The sequence below is a fragment of the Centruroides vittatus genome, unplaced genomic scaffold, assembly GCF_030686945.1.
Source record: "Centruroides vittatus isolate TY-2023 unplaced genomic scaffold, ASM3068694v2 contig_1035, whole genome shotgun sequence".
NCBI classification, from domain to species: Eukaryota; Metazoa; Arthropoda; class Arachnida; order Scorpiones; family Buthidae; genus Centruroides; species Centruroides vittatus.
Genome location: NW_027120673.1, coordinates 432,400 through 451,652, shown reverse-complemented (window position 1 = coordinate 451,652; position 19,253 = coordinate 432,400). Strand labels below are relative to the sequence as shown.

General features: G+C 28.4%; 3 long non-coding RNA genes across 3 annotated transcripts; all 3 read left to right on the top strand.

Moving 5' to 3' along the window:
- The first annotated feature begins 849 nt into the window (after nt 1–849).
- LOC136969212 (uncharacterized) lies at nt 850–3,378 on the top strand. The gene is made up of 2 exons (XR_010879789.1): nt 850–1,046; nt 1,170–3,378. It is a non-coding gene; the product is annotated as an uncharacterized lncRNA (long non-coding RNA).
- Nucleotides 3,379–4,089: 711 nt separating this feature from the next.
- On the top strand, nt 4,090–17,901 carry LOC136969198 (uncharacterized). The gene is made up of 2 exons (XR_010879785.1): nt 4,090–7,238; nt 17,045–17,901. It is a non-coding gene; the product is annotated as an uncharacterized lncRNA (long non-coding RNA).
- Nucleotides 11,309–14,324, top strand: LOC136969204 (uncharacterized). Its single transcript, XR_010879787.1, has 2 exons — nt 11,309–12,525; nt 12,705–14,324. It is a non-coding gene; the product is annotated as an uncharacterized lncRNA (long non-coding RNA).
- Nucleotides 17,902–19,253: the final 1,352 nt, after the last annotated feature.

Sequence of the window (19,253 nt, the reverse complement as noted above, 5' to 3'; positions counted from 1 at the left end):
AAATTATCTTAGCAATGAGCAGCACCTGTTAGCCGGTATGTTTCCTCGCGCTTTATGCACTTAGCTGTATGTTTTCGTCGCGCATTACCGTACGATTATTTAAATATGATGTAATTCATATTTCTTATAATTTAAAAATTACATTTTAAATCACATACGTGTTATCGAGAATAAACGAAGTATGGAAAGGAAGATAACATTTCATAAGGGCACATAAAATATTCAATGTTTAAAACTGAAAATATTAGACAAGAATTTTTACAATTGATTTCTCGAGTAACCAATAATCATTTATACCCATAATTTTAAGACATTTCTTTAAAGGAGTGTAAAGAGAGTTTACTTAAAGTGCTAGAGAGAGATGCTTCAGATTCTATGATCATTCTATTCTTGCTTTTAAGGGATCTTTCAATGTTCATCTATATTAAATTCAATTATTATTTTAACAAACCGAAAACCATTATTGTGTATTTTTAAGAAATATGCGTAAATTATATGCTTTTTTAACAGCGAGATGCTTAAATTATATACTTTTAAGAGAGAAATATTTAAATTTTGCTTGTCTTGTTGAGTATTTTCTATCTTTATCTTCACCTGGCTTAATTATTATTATTATTAATTTATATCTGGTGTATCATTTTCTAATTATTTTAATCCATATTTTTATGTTCTATTTTGCGCTCTTACTATTGATAATCAAAATAATGACATTAAATGTACTAAACTTATTATTTAAAAATTATTTTTATATTTATAAAAAGTTTCTTTCTATATTTATTTTTAATTTAATAATAATAATAATAATAATTTTTTAGTCTTTTGCAAGTAATAATAACATTAGAAATGCTTAAGATATTTAATTATTTTTATCGTAATATAAGTAATATTAAAAACTAATAATAGCTGTGGAAAACTTAATAAATTAATAATCATAATTTGATACAAGAACTGAACAACATTCGAATTTAAGTTATAACTTAAATTAAAACTACATTAAAATCTCGATTCCTGTTTCAGAGAGGAGTTTTTACGCTGATGATTACGAGGTATGACCTATTTATGTTTTTTATTAATTATAACTTATTATAAATTATTTTTGCATGCAGTACATAATTAAACGTATATGACAGATTTTACACGTTTATAATATAATCTACGTTGATTTTTAGGTAAAAATGGGAATGTTTCAAAGAAACCTGACGTACTTTGTCTCGGTAAACGATTGCAAAAAAGTCATCTACGTGGCTGACAAGAAAGATATTATTGATGAAATTTTAAGATCTTTTAACTTAGTTACGCAGAATTACGTCTTGCAAATGTATCACACCGAATGGATGGATTACGTAGATGTGGAATCGTTATTCGATATTCCCAATAAAGCAACGCTGAAATTAATCACTTATGACTCACCTGTCAGTAAGCCCTCACATAACGCTAATTTATTAGAAAAATCCGACAATTCCGATAGTAACAACAAAGAAACTTGGCCCGATCGCTTTACAATACCCGAAGAACAATTCACTCCGTGTTTACTTAGCGCTTTAGCCAACAAACAAAAGTTAAGTTGGTCCCAAAAACACGAATTTTTAACTGTTTTATGTGATACTATTATGTCTTACACATTATATCCTACGAAAGCGCAGATAATTGAAGTGGCACACGAAATAGTGAGCACGTATAGTCATTTGAGAGACGCTTCTGGTTATTTGGGTTGGGTACAGTGTTTAATTAACAAATTAAAAAATGTGAGAAGGAACCTTAAAGTTGAAGCTGTTCAAAAGAGAAAAAAGAAGCACAGAAAATTAACTTGAGATAAAATCTTATATACTTTAATTATTTATATATATACTTAAAGGGTATATTTTATTGTTACGGAGAAAGCACTAAACGTCCTTTCATTCCTAGAGAACTGTGTATTTTTTCTTTAAGTGTTTCGAAAATAAAATGTCTATCCTTATAATTGTTTGGATAATTTACTTATTTAAGATGCTAGTTAATTATAAATGGACATTTTTGTCTGTAAAAATAGCGAAGAAAGCCGAAAACCTGCGTATAAAGTAGGCATGTGTGTATTTAATCAGTCCATATAAACTCGAGCGACACACAACCTTTACACTTTCGGGGTCGAGGAGGGTCGGTAGAAAGTGTACCAATTTGAAACATACGAGATTTTTATCATTCGTGTCGATTATCCGAGGTTCATTACATGAATTCATGCTATGTTTTAATATATTGATGTTTAATTTATTGCTTGATCTTTAGACTGGTTAATAAATTATTTCAAGGCTACTTTTATTCTCAAAGCGATAGGTCGAAAGAAGCCCAGGACTTGTAATGTATGTTTAAAGACATTTTCACGTCACTCCACCTTGAAACGTCATTTTATACTCCACCAACCAAATGCACCGAAATTGACATGCAATATTTGTGGTTACGAATGTCATAGAAAGGATCGAATGACCAAACATATAAAAAGTTGTCCTCTAACGTGAGATTTTTATATTTATATATAAATATTCTAAATATACACAAATCAAGTAAGTATCTCCGATTTGGTATTTATTTTTAATCGAGGAGTAAGGTCCTAGTTAATAGTTATTTTCTTTTGGTTTTATTTTTCAGAATAAGCAGAAATCTGAAGGTTATTTAATATTTTGATGAAGAGTCTTCATGTTACTATAAAATAAATCTTTTATAAAGTTTGTAATTCTGGTTTTTAAAGAAATATTTAAAATAAAAATACATATTTTAATATAATCTTTAAAAATGAAATGATTATTAATTTTGAAATAATTATTTAACTGCCAATGAAATTGAATATGTTCATTTTGTTTAACATTCTCCAATGCATCAATTTCCTTGTTACGAGTGATTAAAATCCTCCGAAGCATCAATTTCTCTGTTATGGATGATTAAGATTCTCCAGAACATTAATTTCTGTAATATAGATGATTAAAATTCTCCAACGCATCAGTTTTTTTTTTTTTTTTTTTTTTTGTTATGGATGATGAATATTATAAACCAACCTGAAACTCTTCGGTTTTATTTATTTTTTTTAAAGTTTTTTTAAACCATTTTCCACCTACTAATATAGTTCTTTAACGATTTTAGGTCACACCACATGTCCCAAGTGTCTCAAGTGCTTCACTTCTAGATCCAATCTGAATCAACATCTGCGAATTCACGAGCCTTCTTTTATGTTTAAGTGCTCGAAATGTTCTTACGTTTCATTAAGAAAATGTAACGTGATAAGACATCTTCGCAGTGTTCATAAAGCCACTCAGAATATTATCAAAGTTAGAAGGGAAGATTTAGAAAAATAAAAATAAATAAAATGTTTATTTTGATTGTGTAAATAAAATTATGTGATTTATTTCATTTCTAGACTCTTTTGTTTTTTTGTTTTGAATTATTTATCATTGATAGATCGGGTGTTTTAGTACCTTTTTTTTTAGGTTAATAGCTATTGCACTAAATTAATTTCCGTCTGTTCTACTTTATAAGTTCTAAAATCGATTTTTAAAAACAATTTTCCTGAAGTCAAATGATACACTAACCGAGAAATCCAGTATCACCAATAATTAAAGATCCAAATGCGCATTAAAAACAACAGGATAGCCTGGATATAAATTAGAAAAAAAAGGTTGATAAGAGTTTACGGGGTTCATTCTGTTGTTAATTATATAAAATAATAATGTACTGGTTTGGATTTTAAGTTATTGCTCTTAGCTAGGATTATTGCTACCTGATTGACAATGATTTTTTTCTATAGGTTACGGATATACCAAGAATTGGGTTTGTAATGTGTGTTTGAAATCTTTCTCAAGAAGTTCTCATCTTTCTCGTCACGCTAAGATCCATCAACCAAATGCTCCAAAATACATCTGTGATTTATGTGGATATGAATCATATTCGCAAAGACCACGTTGTTGCAACATCGCCGTTTGGTGCACCGAACACATCTTTTTTAAAAACGATATATATATATATAGAAGATAATATCATTTATTATATATTCTATAATATATCTAATTAAAAATTATATATATATATATATATAGACACAAAACATTATATATATGTGTGTATACATATGGCTACGTAAGTTGTTTATATATATATATATTTACATACATATATATAAAATTTCTGGGTGTGCATATTTAGGTAATGTTTATCGAAGAATTCGCCCAGGCTAAAAACTAATTGGGGTTGTTACAAAATATTGGATTCATTAAGGGGGAAAAAACAATATATTTAATTTTGTGTGGGGTTTTTTAATATTGTTCCGCTTTAAAAAGCTAAAATAATTTTTTGTAGGCCCAAATTGTTGGTTTGTTTTTTTAAATATTATTATTATGTTAGAAAATCATTTATGTTTATGGAAGTTATTCGAATGTAACAAGGTTATAATAAAATATTGGTTAAAAAAAACCTGTTTAACAGGAAACAAATTAGTCTATTTTTTTTCAAATAAAAATGGAAGTTTTATCGAAGAAAATTTCGTTAAAAAATAAATAAAATGGTGCTAAAAAAATCTAATTTTAAATATTTGTAATTGTATTGACATAATGTATAATAATTTCTCTCAAAGTTTTCAGGAAGACGGATCACGATTGTCCTTATTGCAAGAAACGTTTCTCACGATCTTCTGACCTTCGTCGACATCTTAAAATACACCAAGTGAATCCTCCTAAACATCCCTGTGATCTGTGCAGCTATGCTTCTCTACAAAAGTGCAATTTAGTCCGTCACAGACGTCACGTTCACGGAATTATTTAATGAATCACGAAGAAAGAAAAAATTTAAAATATAATTAAAAATGATATCGTCTAAGGAGGTGACAAATGCATTTTTGAATCATTTCAGGGGATTGATTTCATGGCAGATTTGTTTAGAATTGTAGACATATTTTACAATATTCGTGTTAAGTTTTTATTGAATAATATATATATATATATATATATGTATATATTACAAAATTGCTCAGAATATATATTTATATTCAGATAAATTTTAGTTGTATTTATATGAAAATATAATTTTGCATCCATCCAATGTGGAAAAATCCTATATTTAATGAGATATAGAAGAACCAAGTGTTGTGCTTTGATGAGAAAGGATTGTACAACGTTTTCTTCTTATTTCGCAGCTTCTGTTCCTATTGATTCGTCTATGAAGTTGTGGACGTGTCAAGTATGCTACAAATCCTTCAACAGGAGCACACATCTCAAACGTCACTTACAGATTCATCAGTCAAATCCTATCAGATTCATGTGCTATATCTGCAATTATTCGTCGTTACAGAAATCCAATGTGGATCGTCACAGACGACACGTTCATAAATTAATGAATGATTGATTAATCGATTATTTCTTCATTAAACAATGTTCTAAAATTTGATTTTTTTTTGGTTAATTTGTTCGTATCAAAATTAATAGAATATTCTATTAAATTATTTCAGATATGTACAGTACATAATAGCGTTTGTTTCCTATTGTATTGTTCGGATGTAGATTTGCATTGGCATGTACATTTTAAGGGTTGTGGAGGGTTTGGAAAATGCACATGCGCTTATATAATAACTGTCTTATCGATTAAAAAGTGATATGCAAGTAACAAACACTATTATATAAATTACATCCCATTCCAATGAAAGGAATCACAATCTAGATTTAAAAAGATCTGTTTTAGGCTTTGTGGGATCCAAATCCACTGCTGTAGCCTAATTATTTCCCAGTTTATCAATACATTTGATTCGTTTATAGTATACATATTTATAGTTTTATCAAAAGTGGACCTTTTTATAATGATTAAGCTATCTTAATCCTATTATTGTTATTGAAATTTAAAAAATAATTGACCAAAAATTTAACTATTCTTGGTTTCGTGATTTAGTCCATTATAATTAGCTTAAATTAAAAATTCAGAATATAATTTATCAAAGTATCGAATTTTGTTTAGCCTGTTTCTTCAAAGTGCTGTTTATAATGATATCAGGTTTAATTATACTAAATATATTTTTCATTCGAGACGAAACGTTTCCGTCACTCGTATCACGAGAGGTTACGAGGACGTTAACACGAAGGTCATTTAAAGCAAAGAGTCGTGATTGCTCTAAGATCCAGTTTGCATACATAAAACTATTTCTATTATGTAGACGTACAAGACTTTGTAAATCACTTTATCCTTCTGTAAATTTTATAAAAATTTTTAATTAAACTATAAATTAAAGAGTAGTAGCTTACAGAAAAAAGTAGCCTGCTAATTGTCACGAATAATCGTTACAATTAGCAGGGAATTTTGGAAATTTTACTTATTATTTTATGTTTTTGGTTGTTTTTCATTTGTAGAGTTGTTTTAGAACTACTTTGAAACATATTTTTAAATATTATGTTGCATTTTTTGATTCAATATCTCAATTATTAATGACATTCCAAGCTGTTGTAACCTTCAATATTTAAAATTATATTAAACTAAATTACTATTTTTGCAACCCTTATAAATTATTCTTTATTTAGGTGCAACAAGAATAGGGTTTAATGAGTCAGAATTCATACAAATCGGAATGAATTAAGTTTAATCTATTGACTAATATTTTCTATTACAGGTACGTGGTTATCAAAGCAACCGTTTTGTTCCATTTGCCAGAAATTATTCTGTAACCTAACGACTCTAAAGCGTCATTTGAGGATCCATCAACCCAACGCGCCAAAATATTGGTGCAACTCTTGTACTTACACCTGTGACCGTAAGGACAATATGACGAGACACAGGAGACACGTACACGGCTGTGATATGTAAATTGAAAGTAGCGAATTTAACTGTTACACGAATTTTATATGGTTAAAGATTTATGTTTTATTGGAACAATAAAGAATTATTGTAAATTATTCACATTTAGTTGGATCATTTGGTATTATGTGTTGATTGAAACGGGCGATTTTAATTGAAATTTTAAAAAGAAAGAAAAAAAGAAAATGTTTATTTCTCACTCGTTTGTTTTATCGTGACAGGCCTTCAACCGGAAATTCTGAATAACGAACAAGGACACGTACCTATACCCTGTACAAGAAGACGTTGCGTGGTTTGCAGTCGCTACAAAATGCAGCGAAGAAGTACAGTCCAATGTTGTGCCTGTAAAGTAGCTCTATGCTTGGATAGTAGGAGGAATTGCTTTGCTGAATATCATAGATCACCCTGGATAGAGGAATGCCAATTAATATACATTAGCAAATGTATTTATATTTATTATTAAATGTATATTATTAATGCAATATAACAAATGCATTTGTAGGCAATTTAATGTGGTTTAATTGTCTTTTAGATACATTCCAAAGAAAGTGCTATTCAAAATTAATTTTATAAAATTTTAATTTAGAATATTTTATTTAAATTATGATCGTTATCGAGTATTTTTTTTTTTTTTTACTTGGATATTGATCATTTTTATGGTCTCTTTCGTAGAATTCTTTTAAAGAAAAGGCATACGAAGGTCTTCAGTTTATCTGTTCCTTTTGCAAGAAGAGCTTTCACAATCGAAGTAATCTTAGAAGGCATAAAAAACAACACGATCCTTATCAGATGTCGTTCCATTGTTTCCTGTGCTCAAGAGGTTATAGCAGGAAAGATACTCTGAAGCAACATCTAAAATTGGCACACGGCATCCTCTGACATTCGCCTTTTATGAAAGAAGACGTTTTTCAACAAGTTTTTAGTCAAAAAATATTGAATTTCCTTGTTAAAATTTCAAAAAATGTATCCAAATCAAATTGAATTCACATGCGTTATCGGAATTCATATCAAATGTTGACTTATTAAAATATTTTGGGAAATAAACATTATTCACGTTAATTTGTTGTTGATTTTTCTTTAATTACTTTCTTCGAAAATTGATATATAATAAAATCAGAGAAATCTATATCGGATCCATTAAAAAAATCCATTATATGTACAAAAAGAAATCCAAAGCAACCGGAAAGCCACAAACACTATTCACTTGTCTACAGTTAAAAAATATTTTTCGTTACAGGTTTGCAATTTCGTTGCGAGGTTGCTCCCGACCCACTGGCGTGCCCTTTATGTGGAAAGACTTTTCATAATAGAAGTAACCTTCTACGTCATTGGAGATCTCACGATCCCAACCCTCAGATGTTTCGATGTGAAGTTTGTCGCAAAGAATATAGCAGGAAAGATAATCTTAAACAGCACGTCAAGTTAAGTCACGCTCGATTGCCAAATAACGTTTGATTGTCTTCTATAAATTTTAATGTAATGTTTGGAAGAAAATAAAAACAAAGAAAATGTTCTTTTAACAATCATGCTTGCTTTATTTCTCTGCCAAAATCGTCTCTCTCTTTATTTATTTTTTCATTTTTCAACTAGAATTTTTGCTAATTTCCTAGAAGTTTGCTCGTTGCTTTACGATTTGAATTGTTCGAGTGGTGACTCTTCTTGTTCTTAGTCAATTTTTATAAAAAGAAACTTGAATAAAATCAATATAAAATTGAGTTATTTCACCTCATTTTTGTCGTCCTCATTATAAAATCCTCATAAATGCAATTAGAAACCCCACAATCATCATGTACGAACCTCGTGAGCTCAGGTAAAGGTCTCATGAGGAAACTAAGCATGTAAACAAGAACAGGAAAAAAAAAATTAAAATTATGGTTCCTAAAATACAAAATGTATTATACAGTTTATTTAATTATTGAAATGATTTTAATAATTAAAATTTTAAATGGTTTTTGTTTTAATTTCTTATACAAAATTCTCATTGATTTTACGTGTGAAAATTAAATTTCCTTATTTTAATTGCTACTCGTTCTCCTGATAGATCCTTTAGTAATGAGCATAAAGTTTTCTGAAGAGAACATATTGTACAAAGAACACAACTTTTTAAAGCATTTGCATTTATTTTTACACAGGTATACATATTTATTAGTTTTTTTAAAATGTTTTTAATTGTTCTAATTTTAAATTTTATTTAGCAGTTTGTGTACACAAAGTTGATTCAGCCAATGGTCACTAACCAAATTTTAATAAAGTCAAAGATCTGTAATAAAGGACTGAAGAGGGGCAGAAGGCTCGAAATGCATTTCCTTTTATAATAAGATTGGAATAGTCAATTACTGGTGTGTTCCTTGTGTGATTTGTTCTCTTCAGCAAAATTTATGCTTATCGCTAAAGGAAAAAGCAAATTTCGTGTCAATTTTTTTCAATAAAAGAAAAAATCTTTCAAAATTTAAAAGTAGAAGGTTATTAATATTTTTATTATTATTTTTTTAATATCTATGCATTACTTAAACTTAATTCTGTCAACTGTATCATCTCTTCATTATGTTGATGTAGTAATTGAGTAACTTATTAACAACTTAGTTCTTATATAAACAAAATAAAAGTTAAAAGTAATTACTCCTGAAAAACGTAACATTTTGCTTTGAAAATAATAAAATATAACAGAAACTTAATTTATTTTTAAAAGAAATTATAAAGTTAGGTTTACAACTATAACAAATTTCTAATATTAACTCATATAAAAAAATATTTGAATATGAAAGGACTAAAATCTATTACTTAGATTTAAAATTAGTAATTAAATTAGATTCAAAATTAAATATAAATAATAATATAATAATAAATAAATAAAATAAAAGTATTATAAATACTGATTAATATGCTATTTCAATATATTTATTGTTGAAATAATTTAAATACTATTCTATTTAAATAGCTTTTACAGTTCATTTTTATTTTAAATATTAAAAAAATTAACTGTGAACTGATTCATAATCTCTAATAATTAAAAAATAACAACATTTAATGTAAACCTTTATACTTTAGTCACTTTATTATTATTTATTCTTTTATTTTATTAACTAACGAATAATCCAGAACTTGAAAACAAAGCTTATAGAATAAATTAAATCCCTTTCTTACATTCATTATCAATTGAAAATGATATTATAGTTTAGTAATTAAAATTACTTGAAGATAATTTAACTTTAATCTGAACAATTTATATTTTTTGCTAAAAATTCTTCCTTGTAGTACTGTTTATGATGATATACCAGGGTTTTATCCGGTAAATGTTTATTGTAGAAATAATTTAAATATAAAAAATTATTTCTTTAATGATTGATAATTCAGAACTGAATTATTTATGTTACAATCGTTAAATTCCAAGCGTTATCCGATTATAAAAACAATGATAAATAACAATTATAAATGTTTAAAAGCATTAAAAATACAATTTTTATATGTATTTTTAGCGCTTTAAACTTTCTGTTTAAATCATTATCCTGTAAATACAACGTTAAGCGTTGTATTTACAGGATAAAAATACGAATATGTCAGAGTGTTTATGTCTTTATCCTTTAATTAATATAAAATCCTGTAATTGTATGTATTAACGATTTTTATTTATTGTCCTTAAGTATTATTATTTTTTTACATATTTATTTCTACAGATAAATAAGAGAGTGATTAATTGATAGAAAAATCAGTATTGTAATTATTTCAGAATTCTTATTGTTCATTGTGATAAAAAAATAAATACCTTACAGAAGAAATAAAAAAAATAATAATAATGTATTATCTATAAGGAAAACTTTCAATAAACAGTTAAATTATTTCATACTATTAAAGAAGGAATTCTTTTATTTTTTTAAAGTAGAACTGTACGGAAAGTGATATCGTCTCTTAAATAGTTATTCTCTTATACCTTAAAAAAATCGATAAAATTTTAAAGAATTAAACATCTAATTAATATAAATAATATATAATTTAAATATTTTAAATTTAAGTAATTAAATTGTTTATAAGCAACGAGAATGTGAATAATTTTAAAGCATTTTCTAAAATATATTTCTGTCTACAAAATTTAATTAAACTAATATAATGAGTGTTTGTGCTCTTTAACACGTTCATTTGATTTAAATAATAATATTTATATAAAAATATAAATCTTAAATATTATAAATCGTTTATTCTATAAGTTGCTTCTTCTACAGCTAAGAAAATACACATTTTTATGTATTCTTTGAAGTTATTTAAATTGAAAAAATCAAATTTAGATTTTTATTTTTATTTGATTAATTTTTATTTTCATTATTACCGTGAAAGATTTTTTCTGATTTTTTTCGATGATTCAAAAGATCAGAAACTTTTTTATTAATCAATAAATTTCTTTTTAATTTATTTTAAAATATTTAACATATGAAAACATTTTATTTCTTAACTTTAGTAGATTTTTTTTTAATGTCATAGCTACATTTAATTAGGCAAAAATTATGGGAAAATTTTGTATTTTTTTAAAATGTAAAATAATTATTAAATAATTTTATTATTAATTCTGTATTTTTATTTAATAGAACGGTTACAAGAACTCAAAATACTTGATGTAACCTCATTAAAATAATTATGTACTGTACAGGTAGAGAATTTTTGAAATAAAAACTAAAAATAAAAAAAAAAGTAGGTAAAGGAATATTGAAAGAAGGGACAAAAATAGTATTTTTATAGAATAAAACTTAAATTAATGGGACATTACACGAACAGGATCGATTGGAATGTGCACAGAACATTCACGAATTCAAGCTAAACAATGTATTTTAAATAGCCTTCCGTGCCTGCAAGGCCTATTGTCTTTCTTCTTTTTTTTTTTAAAGTTTAAATTTTCCTTAAAGAACTACATACTGGTAATCATTTATAATCCCGTTTGCGCTCGGAACTCTTACAAAGGCTCCTTTCTTGCTCAGGTAGGTTTAAGATTACGAGCAAGTCGGTATCGATAAGTTTCTAAACTCGACCCCCTCGTTATTAAATTTAAAAAAATAAATATGGCGGACGGCGATGCCTCTAACTATATCCTACTTCGATTTTGGATCCAAATCGACCCATTTTGATGTTAATTTGTTTTATTCCGTTCGAATGTTTAAAGGAAAATCAAGTGAATATGTGTTTTCTATTTGTTTTTTTGGTAAGTTAAAATGTAGTAAATTTATTTAAAACAATATGAACAGAAATAACTTTTTTTTTTAATTTTGCAAACTTAAAATAAGATTTAACAACTCGTTGTTGATGTTTACAACGTTTTTAAGCTACGTTTTCTATTTTTTTTTTTTTTTTTTGTTTATTTTTTCCAGTGACTAAGTACGTGAAGTCCAGCATAAGTTGCCCAATTTGTTCAAAAGTATTTCACAACAGAAGTAATGTTCGACGACACATGAAACAGCACGAACCTGAAGAAAAGCCACACAGGTGTTCTATATGTTGTCGTGTGTACAACAGAAGCGACAAACTGGAGCGTCACTTCAAGATGTATCATCAACCTCACAGACTTTTACGACCTTACAAGATCAAGGAACCACGTGATTAGTACTAAAAAACAACCTACGAAAATTGTGTAAATAATTTTTAAAAAAAGATGATGTGATTTATGTAAATAATTTTCTCGATCGTTCTAGTCGTTTTTTGCAAATTTCTTTGTTATTTACAACCGTTTTTTGCCCCCTCGAAATCAAGGTAATTTCAATATTTTCAAAATATCTTCAACATCTAAAGCAGCATCATACAATTCTAATGAACAAATTTGTAGATATTTTTTGTGTATAAGAAAGAAAAGAAATGAAAAAAAAACAGTTTTTTTATTTTTGAAAAAATGGCTCTTTTCTAATTATACTTTTTTCTTTTTTTTTATTTAGTGTATATGGAAAATATCAAATTTTCTTGGTTGAAGAGAAAAAGCAGTAAAGCATCCACTTCTTCAGCAACTACGCGTTGTATGTATTGTCATCATACCTTTTTCAATCGACCTACCCTCTTGCGTCACATGGAACGTCACCAGGCCGTCAGAGAACGTCATCAGTGTGATATTTGTCAGAAAATGTACGCGCGAAGAGATTATTTGAAGAAGCATAAATGGATTATACATGGTTTCCAATAAGACGTCCACCAAAACAAAGAGCTATAAAATATGAATATAAGGACGTTTCCTGTTACATAAACAATAGAAAACAAGTTAGGTGTTGATAAGGTTGTTTAGCATTGTAGCACTATATAAAAACTGTTAAATCCCTGTTTAAAAAGTCTTTTTTTCTTGTTTAAAAAAAAGAAAAAAAAGCCAGCACTCTATGGGTCCAATTGTTTGTTGTAATTGCATTTTACTCTTTTGTATTTTTGGGTAAAATATGTTACATTAAAATTTAAAAAAAATAAACATTGTTTCAATTTAATCATATGCCAAACTGTTTATATCTTAGAATGTATGGACATTTGTTAAAGAAGTGAAATTCGATTTTTTCATGGAGAGAGCTCGTTAGAAAGACGGACACGCTGCGCCCTCTGGCGAACGAAAGTGCAATTATTTTCGGTTAATAAAAAAACCGTTAATGCGGACCACTTAACCAATTATATCTATCGGTTATATTTATATTTGTGTTTTGAGGTAAACAAAATATAGAATTATATTAAAAACGTCAAACAAAAAATAATAGTAAAATAAAATTTGGGATTCTTGGAAAACCCTACGCCCGTTGGCAAACACGTAAGTATTGTTAAGACGCGTTAGACTTAAGAAATATACAAATAGAAAGAATATTGTCGATTTTTTTATCGAACTTTTTGTTTTGCAGGCTCGTCAAAATGGCGGCTTCCCGGTTGGCTGAAGAGAAGAGAGAAAGAAGCCATCACGTGGAACTGGTTGCGAGGACCCAAGTGTTGTTACTGCGATTTGACCTTCTCCAGTCGACCTCATCTGAGACGGCACATGCAATGTCACCTGGTCGTTCGGGAAAGGTTCCAGTGCGACGTGTGCCTCAGGAGTTTCACGCGTAAAGATAACATGAAGCACCATCGAAGAGTGATCCACGGCATGCCGAGATGAGAAAATAATCAAAAACAAAAAGCGAGAAAAACAAATAAAATTACTTCAGAAAATATGCCTTTGTCACATATACGCCTAGGCGCGTAACTTGTGCGTTACGTTTAATATCTCTCGTCACGTAATGTTTACACGTACGTTACATTTTTTGAAATGACCAATCTCGTACACCGATCAAATTTCAAAAAATGATTATTTTTTGTAATAACCAATCAGGTTTCGATACTGTAGTGTATTGAAACCCAATTGATTATATTAAAATACGTCATCGTACACGCAAACGTTACGTGATAATGGGGATTTGAGCGTTACGCTAACAAATGTTAGAAATTGTTGGAAGATCGTTAACTCTAGTCTTAGTGTTAAATTTATTGATGTTTTTTGAATGACTTGTTCGTTTTTTGTAAAATTTGGAGTGAAAATAAATATGTTTTGTTTTTAGGTGTGGCCTGGAGCGTCCAATCTCCGCAGCGTAGACGTCGTCGCGAGAATGAGGCGGAACAAGGCAATCCTCCCAAACCTGCACGCTGCGTCTACTGCAACAGATCATTTTTCGACTACCCCACACTTCGACGTCACATGAAACGTCACCTATTGTTTCGAGAGACGTACCAGTGTGACATCTGTCAGAAGTGTTTCACACGACGAGACAACTTGGGACAACACAAGAGAACCATTCACCGCGTTTAGAGGCCCGCAGAGTATAGTGTAGTCGCAAAACGGAAATGACATGCAAGTGTCGTTGACACGAGTCGGCGCGCACGCGCAGTTTTTCTCGTAGTGTAATCGCTGCTGCTGCTGCTGCTGCGGTATTGAGCTAGTCAATGCAATTTTTCGGTAGTTTTATCTTTGTTGTAGAGAGAGATTTTTTTTTAATTGCAATTGGAGAGTCGGTAAGATTGCCAGTCCGATGGAATTCAACTGTGCCAAAAGAGAAGTGAACGGTGTATTGCGCGCACCCCCATTTACAGTGTATCCATCCGAATGCGAATGTGTAGTATCATTGTTATGTATAGAGTAACGAGTGATGTCGTTGTTTGGTTTAGAGTTTAATAGAAAAATATTAGGGAGTAAACAATGCTAGTGTTGAAACAAAGATATTCATTTTTATGTTTTCGCTATTGTCCTCTCTTACGAGAAATTGTCCCTCTTTAGCAATGGCTTTTGTGTTTAAAAACACGGCCGCGTTATGCTTTGGTTTAAAACTAAACAAAAAAAAAAATAAAAAATAATGTTGTGTGTCTGCATGTTGTGCAGTAAAATTATTCTAGGTCTCAAAAAAAAAAATAATAATAATAATAATTAAAGTGTTCCGTTTGAACTGTGAACCGAATCGAACATTTAAGAGTGCAAAATCTTATACATTGAACGTGTTAGACTCGTAGTTTGTGTGAATTTATGCATCTAGATTTAAAAAATATTAAAAATTCTGCCAGACATTCTGATTGGCCAATGTGACGAAGACGACCAATGGCTGCAAACGTATTGTTCCATTGGAGTCATCACCAATGCGAGTCAAAGATTTAAATTATTATTTGTATCGTTTTATGTATACTGTTGAACGGTATGGAAATATACAAAAAAAGCAAACAAAACAAAGATTTTATTTACATTTTGTGTCAAAAATATTGATGAAACTTGTAAGTTGGCTCGTAGCTTATAAGTATATTAAGTATTAGCTACAGTTAATGAATATGTTAAAGCTGAAATCATTTTTAATAAAGTATGTCGTTCCGGTTACAGATTATTTATCCGACAATCGATACATCGGCCTTCGTTGGAACAGAAAACGTGCATCGAAAACACCGACTAAAACATCGACAGCGGCATGCCCTTATTGTCATCTAACCTTCTACAATGTGCCTACGTTGAAACGTCATATGACTCGTCACTCCATGAACAGGGAGAGGTACCAATGCGATATTTGCAGGAAGAGCTTTACCAGAAGAGACAACTTGGGCCATCATAAAAGGACCATACATCACATCATTGCCTAATATAAGCAAAAAAAAAAAAAAAGTCCGCATTGCCGCTTGGTGGTCATTTTTTTCTCCCGTTAACTTTAACGGAAATCGATAAATTTAACAGAAATTTCTTCCAATTTCATATTTTTCAATAGTATTATTTAAAAAAATACTTCTTTTACTTTTTAAATATGAAATTAAAATTAATTATTCTATTCAAAAAATCAAATCAAATGACTTTTCTCTTTAAAAATCACCACCAAGCGACATATTTCAGCGGTTTCGTCTCTTCGATATTACAGTTCCTATTAATTGATTATTCATTAAAAAAAATGGAATTTAGTTCAAAAAAATATAATTCTTTTTCTTATTCATATAGTAATAATAATAATTATAATTATAATAAATAATTAATAATAATAACAATTTAAAAAATTTTTTTTGACTGTTAAAATATTGCCATTAACAGAAAATCGCCTATGGAAACAGGAAAGTTATTCTGTAACACCAAAAAATACAAAAAAAAATTTAAAAAAAAGACCAACGAAAATTACGCGCTTGTACGACTTTCCTTTGTTGGATAAATAAAGCATCTATCACGTTCTGGCTAACATTGTTGATGGTTTTTTTTAAGTCTTACACTCCCTAAAAAACGCGACAATCTAAAAAAAAACTAGATTAATAATCGACTTGACTCGGCGAAAAATCAAAGTTATTTAAGTTTGTCTGCAAACTTATTAACTCCGATGTATATATATAATTTAATTTTTGATATCGATCGAGTCTCTTTTGATGAAAAATTTGATTGCTTCCGTTATGTAAGCTCATCTGCATTTAATTAAATTCCAGAGACAATACTTTCTCTTCACTATATACATAATTCGATGTTTTAGAATAAAAATTGTAATTAAAAATTTTCAATAAAGTCTTTCGGTAATTGAAAATTCTAACTGAAAACTAGAAAAAATATCAAATATATTTTCACAAGAGGCCACGAAAAATTTTCAATTTTCCATTTTCTTTTATTAATTTTAGTGTGTGTTTATATATATATATGTATGGAGATTGAAAAATCATCTTTCGAGATTATTTGGGGTTATATTTTTTATCTAAAACCTGTTAAATTAAAAAAATAATAATAATGTATTTAAAATTGTGTAAATTGGTGTATATTAATAAAGATTTATTCTTTTCTTAGGATGGATTAGATACAGAAGAAAAGGACGTCAAGGACCTAAAGAGTTCTATTGTACCAAATGTTGTAAGACCTTGAGAGGTCACGTGAGCAGACATATGAGGCTCCACGATAAAAACCGTCAAATGTGTGTCTGTGATGTCTGTTTTCGGATGTTTACTCGTACAGACAATCTACGTTATCACAAAAGGGTGCATCACTCTCTCTGATGTGATATTTCCGATAGAATCCTGAATTAAGAACAACAATTTCCGTTGTTTGTTTTTTTTTGTTTCGTTTAATTTTTAGAGTAAAAATATGTGTTATTTTATGGAGGTATAGAAGAAAAATTTACAAAAAAAACAATAATATTAATTGAATTTAGATATAGTTTAATTTATCGATTTTATTTTATTTACAGCTGACATTTTATATGTCCGCTAAACTTTCTTTTATATATAAATATATATAAAACTTATAATTTTAAAATCAAACTGTTATTCTGTGTAACAGAAAAAAAAGATAAAAAGTGCAATATTTAAATAAAAAAAATGTTCAAATTATCTTACAAAGATATCTTAAGGAGGGAAAAAAGCACTGCTTTAATTGCTGTAACATCGAAAATACTATTTTAAAACATTGCAATAGAATTTTTGTTTCCTGTATGAGGGTTACACTGCAAAGCATGTGATTCACTGTAGTACTAGTCTATAAATATATTCGGAAAAGAATGCCTCTTTTTAAAAAGGAATCACTAATAATAATGATAATAATAATAATAATATATAAATATATAATACTGTTTATTGCTAGTTGTGATTGAAAATATTACAATGGTTAGATTATATTTGTTTTGAGATAATAAAAGATGTTTCAACAGATGGTCCATTTCGCTTGAATTTCTTTTTATTTTCTTTGTCACATAATACTAGAAAATGATGCCATTATCGATTGGCTTCCAACCATTTTGATTATAAATTTCGCTTGGAGAAAGAATTATTTTCGCGATTATTTCTTTAAATTAACAATTAAAAGATGTGTAAATTAGAATTTCTCGATTTATTTTAGTTGAATTATTTTCTTTTTTTTGTGTGTGCAGACCAATCCTGAGTGGATTGTCAACCTTATTCAAAAATAACGCTGACAAATCTCTCGAGGATTGGTGAATCTGTACTTTATCGAGTCGTCTACAAGCCGCCGAAATACTGTCTGTCAGTCTAATCGCTATAATAAAATAATAGTAAATTATGACTTATACAGAAAAAATCATAGATTTGGATTTCGGATATCAAATGTAATATATTTGATATTTCAAAAACATTGTTTTTTATTTTTTTAAATTTAATTTATAATCCATCTGAAAGATCTAAAAGAATCTGATTTTTATCAAATATATTAATATATATTTGATATTATAAAGATAATATAAGACATTATAAAGGCATATTTTTTATAAAATAAAACCTAAACTATTATATATTACGCTTTGTTAACTGAGATTTCAATAAATATTCAAGGCCCGAGAGAGATGTGAGAAGATGAGATTTGATGAGGCCCTCGTAGGTTACGAATGTAAGCCTCATCGCACTCTAAAACCATAAAAATAGATTGTTTAAATAAAACATATTTAATTTATATCGTATTCTTTATACAAGAAACTAAATTTTTTTCCCAGGACCCAGACTAAACAATCCTGCAGATCTTTCTTTTAATACATTGCTTCACTGATTACAGTGTACAAAACGTGTTAAATTCAGATATTTATATTTGTTAAAACAAATTGTTAAATTGTTAAATTAAATAATTTAAAATGTTACGAAAATTGAAGAGAAAAAAATCAATAAAATCGTAGGAAAGCCATTTTAATATCCAACAAATTTTTAAATATGAAAAATGAATATAATTTTTGTACAGTAATAATAATAATATTTTTTTCTAATGTTGTACGGGAGCGTCTAAACCCATTCATCAGCTGTTAATTAATCAATTTGTCAGAATCGTCTACGCTTTTGTCAGTCTGATGTCATTTGTACCGTTTTTTTAACGGGAAATTATAAAATGACGTCAAATTGAGTAAAAGTATCTGGTGTAGACTGTTGTGTCAAAGTGAATACATCGGTAGATGGAAGAAAGCGCGCTGATCCTCTAAAATTATCTTGAAAATTTCAAGACGGATTAAATTCTAATTAAGTTTATTTTTTAGTTTTTTAAATCGATAATTAGCATCCTTTCA